The sequence below is a fragment of the Aotus nancymaae genome, unplaced genomic scaffold (assembly GCF_030222135.1).
Source record: "Aotus nancymaae isolate 86718 unplaced genomic scaffold, 86718_ANA_hifiasm-v0.15.2.pri h1tg000027l, whole genome shotgun sequence".
NCBI classification, from domain to species: Eukaryota; Metazoa; Chordata; class Mammalia; order Primates; family Aotidae; genus Aotus; species Aotus nancymaae.
In genome coordinates this window covers 586,557-592,423 of record NW_026988440.1, presented here as the reverse complement: position 1 = coordinate 592,423, position 5,867 = coordinate 586,557, and positions in this window count along the sequence as shown.

Here is a 5,867-nt window from a genome sequence, read left to right as displayed (position 1 = left end):
TCGCCCTGGGAATGGAGGTGTAGAGACAGAGGTTTTCTCTTTAAACCTAGTGAAGTTTTTTTCTGAAGGCACCAGACAGAGATTCTCATAAAGACCAGTTTCCTTTGTGTTTATTAATACAGTAGGTAGCACAATACTGGTAATCCCTGAATGGTTAGAATACCAATCTGTAAAAGACCTGTGTCAAAACAGCATTACAATTAAACTCTCAAAGCTCCTAAGTTTTACTTTCCTAGACTACGGATCTGTGATTCTGGATTGTTGCATTTAAAATTATCTTCATTCCCTAGTCGGAGTTTCTCTGTGTGAGTCCAGAACGTCTAATACAAAGAAGCAAGCAGGTTTGTTACTGTATATTGCAACCGGGAGCCTGTAGTCATCACTCAAAGTTGCGAGTGCACCATCCAGTCCCAGTGCTCTTCACCAACGCTCAAGCACTGCCTGTTTTCCTGAACTATGCACATCTAAGCAATGAGTATATTTTATTTGGACGCTTGGTATTTTGTAACCCTTTTTTTAAAATCATAAAGAGGCCATTGGTTTTCAGGAAGTCCCACAAAATGCATTAAATACGAATGCAAAGAACTCCCTGCTAGGCTCTTCCACTGCTTTAGAATTCTTTCCCCTGCTCCTTTTCCTCACCTCCTGCTTCTCCAACCCTTCTCCTTCCCCCTCTCATCCCTCACACCCTCCCCTCCCCTTAGTCCCGGCCACCCTGTCACTCCTGAATTGCGGCACTGACACTGTCCCTCACTTCCTGCCCATGTCTGTTCTCCCCACAGTGCTCAGCAGTCCTGCTAATGTGACTCAGGTCGTGTCGTTTCTTCACTTACAATGGTTGGATTGTGGTCTACCATCTTGCTACATGTTTTCAATTTGTCTCTTATCTTTTTGTTTCTTTTCCTCCTTTGCACTTTCTTATGTATCAAGCAAACATTTTTCAGTTTATGGTTATAATTCTCCCAGTTGCTATTTTTTTTTTTTTTTTTTTTTTTTTAAGACAGAGTTTTGCTCTTGTTTGACAGGCTGGAGTGCAATGAATGGCTCCGTCTGGGCTCGCCACAACCTCCGCCTTCCTAGTTCAAGTGATTCTCCTGCCTCAGCCTTCCAGAGTAGCTGGGATTATAGGCACACGCCACCACACTTGGCTAATTTTGTATTTTTAGTAGAGACAGGGTTTCTCCATGTTAAAACATGCACTTTGAATAAAGAGACTCCCCAAACAGGCTTTGTGTGAGCAACATGGCTGTTTATTCACCTGGGTGCAGGTGGGCTAAGGCTGAAAAGGGTGTTAGTGAAGGGCAGTGGGATAGAAGTTGGTTTTACAGGTTAGGGAAAATCTTTTGGGCAGGGGGCAGGGGTGTTATGGGGTAAGATCAGTTACAGTGGTGGGGGTAGGGGCAAGGAGTATACATTACCAGAAGTTCAGTTACAATGGCAGGTGGCGTAAGGCATAAGAGTATTTAAGATGGCAGGGTGGGGTGAGGAGTGTTCACATTATTATAAGAACAGTTAAGATGGCAGGGTGGGGTGAGAAGGAAGCTACCAGGGAAGCTCTGCTGGGTGATGACGGGGGGCAGTGATCAGGACTTTAGATTTTCTGGGTCCAGGCTTGCATATGGAGACCTCCATGTTGGTCAGGCTGGTCTCGAACTCCTGACCTCCAGTGATCTGCCCACCTCAGCATCCCAAGTGCTGGGATTACAGTTGATATGTGTATGTGCATAATTTCTGTTGTTAGTTGTTCCTTTCTGTGTATCTGGGTCACCATCTAGTACCACTTACCTTCAGCATGAAGAACTTCCTTTAAAATTACATGAACTACGGATCCCCTAGGAAATAAATTTTATGGTTTTGATAATCTAAAAATGTCTTTATTTTTCCCTTTTCACCCCTTTTTTTGCTTATTAGGGTATTTACATGTAATAAAATTCACCAGATTTGGCTGTGCTTTTTGGTGAATATTGGTGATTATTTATAGTCATGTGATTATCACACTGCCCAGCAGAGAAACAGCAAATGCAAAGAACCCCCTGCTGACCTTCTCAACTGCTTTAGAATTCTTTCCTGCTCCCTGGCCCTTTTCTCTGCCCCTCATTCCTCACACCCTCCTCTCTTTTTACTTCCACTGCCCAGTCACTTCTGAATTGTTACTGTTATGAAAAGGGACTTGAGAATTCCCAGAGGAGTCTTTCAGCCTCTTTCCATGGCTCTTTCTGCCCTTTCAAAGCACATCCAGAGACACCAGAAGTGAAATTGTACACAAGTATTTGGTGTTTTCGACAATCACTGAAATTTCTGCAAGTACTGAAGTTACATTTTTGGCAACTCCATCAAAGCGGAGTGTGCCCAGGACAGTCAACTCAGGCCCTGGACTCTCATTCTGGTTGGAGTCTATGAGAACTGTATTCACCATAAGAATTCTAGAGCCAGATCCTGCTACTCCACAGTTGCCTCACGTTGCAAGACAAGCAAATCTAGACAACCAAATTGTTGCAAGACAATCCAAATCCTGTGGATTCTGGGGCTGCTCAGGAGGAACCTCCAACCCACGTGGATGACCTTAGGCTCAGCTCCCTCTGCCCACTCAGCCCACAGCCCCATCCCAAAAAGCACCCAGTCAGAATCCGAGAGCAGCACAGTAGCATCCCAGCGTTGCCACAGGACCCAGGACAGAGGACGACACTCCCCTCTCTCCCCAGCTAGTACCTCCCAGGCTCTCCCTCTGCTCCCAGCACATGGACAGGGCTGTGCACATGAGGGAGCCTCCGGGTCTCGAGTCAGGCTCTGAGTCCATCCAGCTTCTCAAAATCCAAGTTGATGTGACCATTTTGTCCTGCAACTGATTGCACTTTCATCTCAGGGCAGAGAGACACTTCCAGGGCAAAAAGCAGGATCAGGTTTGGGGTTGACCCACCCTCAAACCCTTGTTACCACAAGACCTAATCCCTCAACCTCCAGGATGAGACCTTGGTCTCCTGTCCTGTCCCTTGTTCCTGCCACTGTTCCTGCAAGTGGAGGCTGCTCATCCCAGGAATCAACCTGTGAGTGCCAACCCCGGGGTCCAGGGAGAGCAGCCTCGGTCCAGTAAGAAGGGAGCCTCCAGGGAGCAGAAGGGAGAAGAAATGGATCATAAGAGAAGAAGGAATCATACCCAACACTGGAACTGTGAGTCAATTAAACATTTTTCTTTGTAAAAAGAAAAAGGAAAAAGGAGAAGGAGGAGGAGGAGGAGGAAGAAGAAGAGGGGAGAAGAAGAAGAAAAAAATAAGATGAAGAAGAGGAAGAGGAGAGGAGGAGGAAGAAGAGGAAGAGGAAGAAGGAGGAGGAGGAGTGAGGGGGGATGGGAGGAGAAAAGAAGAAGAAAAAGAAAAGAAGGAAGAAGAGTGAGTCAGGAAGAGAAAAATGGGAAGCATTCCTTTAGAAGGGTGTGTGTGTGTGTGTGTGTGTGTGTGTGTGTGTGTGTGTGTGTGTGTATAGAGCAGGAGGAAGTCCCTAGGGTCCAGAAGAAAAGATAGCTAAGGCCAGGCACTAAGAGGCCCAGGGTAATAGTTCCAGGGCCGTACTTTCTGAGCTAGGACTTTATCATTATATCAGAGTCCAGCCCCACAAGGCCTGGGGTCACGGCACTCAGCTTGCTGAATGGCTGCCTCTCATTGCCTTTGACAGCAGAAGTCACCATGCCAGGCCCAGGGGCCACAGGGTCACAGGCAGAGAGCAGGCCCCTCTGCTAGAGCAAAAGAGATGTTGTTCTGGGACGATGTGTGCATGTCTTAGGTTGGAGTCTAAAGATGGTGATAGGTTACAAAGAGCTCAACCACAAGCCTGGCCCAAGCTTCTGACCCCTTGCCCTGGATCCTGAGGGCTTGAATCCTCCATATTCCCAAGAGGTCTCAAGAATTCTTCTGTTAATCTCCTGCCCTCTGGGGGCAGCCAGTCACCTCCCTCACTTCCATACTCTAGGACTCAGGTGTCTGCCTCTTTCATTCTCCTGTGGCTACCCAAGTGCCCCTAGGCCCTGCTCTCTGCCAGCCCTGACCCTTGAACTCCAGGGTTTTGCCACCCCACCCACAGATTGCTGGATAATGTAGTGGTTCTGTTTTTATATTTTTTAAAACTCTCCTTGCTATTTTCTATAGTGGCCATACTAATTTAAACTCCTATCAACAGTGTGTAAGAGTTCCCTTTTCTCCACATCACCAGCATCTGTTTTTTGTTGTTGTTGTTGCTGTTGTTTGTTTTTTGGGTATTTTTGTGGTTGTTGTTTGTTTTATTTTTGTCATTTTAGTTGTGTCTATTCTATCTGGGGTAAGAATACATCTCAGTGGTTTTGATTTGCATTTCCCTAATGGTTCGTGATATTGAGCTTTTTTTGTTTTTTTAAACGTACCTGTTGGCCATTTGTATGTCTTCTTTTGAGAAATGTCTATTCATATCCTTTGCTCACTTTTTAATTAGATTATTTTGTTTTTTAATTCTTGAGTTGTTTGAGTTTCTTATATATTTTACTTATTAGTCCCTTGTCAGATAAATTGTTATCTCTTCACTCTGTTGATTGTTTTCCTTGCTGTGCAGAAGCTTTTTAATTTATTATAGTCCTATTTCTCTATTTTTGTTGGTGTTTTCTGTATTTTTGAAGTCTTAACCATAAATCCTTTGCCCAGACCAACATCCTAGAATGTTTTCCCTAGGTGTTCTTCCAGTTGTTTTATAGTTTCAGGTCTTATTTTTTTATTTTTATTTTTTTTTGAGATGGAGTTTCGCTCGTTACCCAGGCTGGAGTGCAATGTCGTGATCTCGGCTCACCGCAACCTCTGCCTCCTGGGTTCAGGCAATTCTCCTGCCTCAGCCTCCTGAGTAGCTGGGATTACAGGCACGTGCCACCGTGCCCAGCTAATTTTTTGTTTTAGTAGAGATGGGGTTTCACCATGTTGACTGGGATGGTCTCTATCTCTTGACCTCGTGATCCACCTGCCTCGTCCTCCCAAAGTGCTGGGATTACAAGCTTGAGCCACCGCGCCCGGCCTCCAGGTCTTACATTTAAGTATATAAATCAACTTGAGTAGGTTTTTACATAGAGTTAGTGATAAGGATCTAACTTCATTCTTCTGCATACGGCTATCCATTTTCAGTGTGTTCTTGGCACCTTTGTTAAAAATCAGTTGGCTATAAACATATGGATTTATTTCTGGATTCTCTATTATGTTCCATTGATTGACATGTCTGTTTTTATACCAATAACATTCTGTTTTGGTTACTATAGCTTTGTAATATATTTTTCATCTAGCTTTGTTCTTTTTGTTCAGGACTGTTTTGGTTATTTCAGTTTTTTGTTTTATTTTTGGTTCCATAGGAATATTAGAATTATTTTTTCTAATTCTATGAAAAGTAACATTGGCATTTTTATTGGGATTCCCTTGGATCTCTAGATTGCTCTGGGAAGTGTGGTCATTTTACTAATATTCTTCTAATTCATGAGCATGGAATAGCTTTCTGTTTGTTTGCATCCTCTTCTTTCTTTCATCAGTGTTGTATAGATTTCTTTTTAAGAGATCTTTGACTTCTTTGCTTAAACTTATTCCTAGGCATTTTTTTCTAGCTATTTTAAATAGAACTGCTTTTTTTATTTCTTTATCAGCTACCTCATTACTAATGTATAGACATTATACTAATTTTTGTATGTTGATTTTGCATTCTACAGCTTTACTGAATTTATTTATCAGATCTAATAGTTCCTTGGTGGAGTCTTTAGGTTTTTCTAGATAAGGATCATATCATTGGGAGGGAGGGGAGAGAGGCTGAAGGTTAAGATGATGGACAATTATTTAATGAATCCTGCATACAAAATATGGCTTCCATCAAAACCC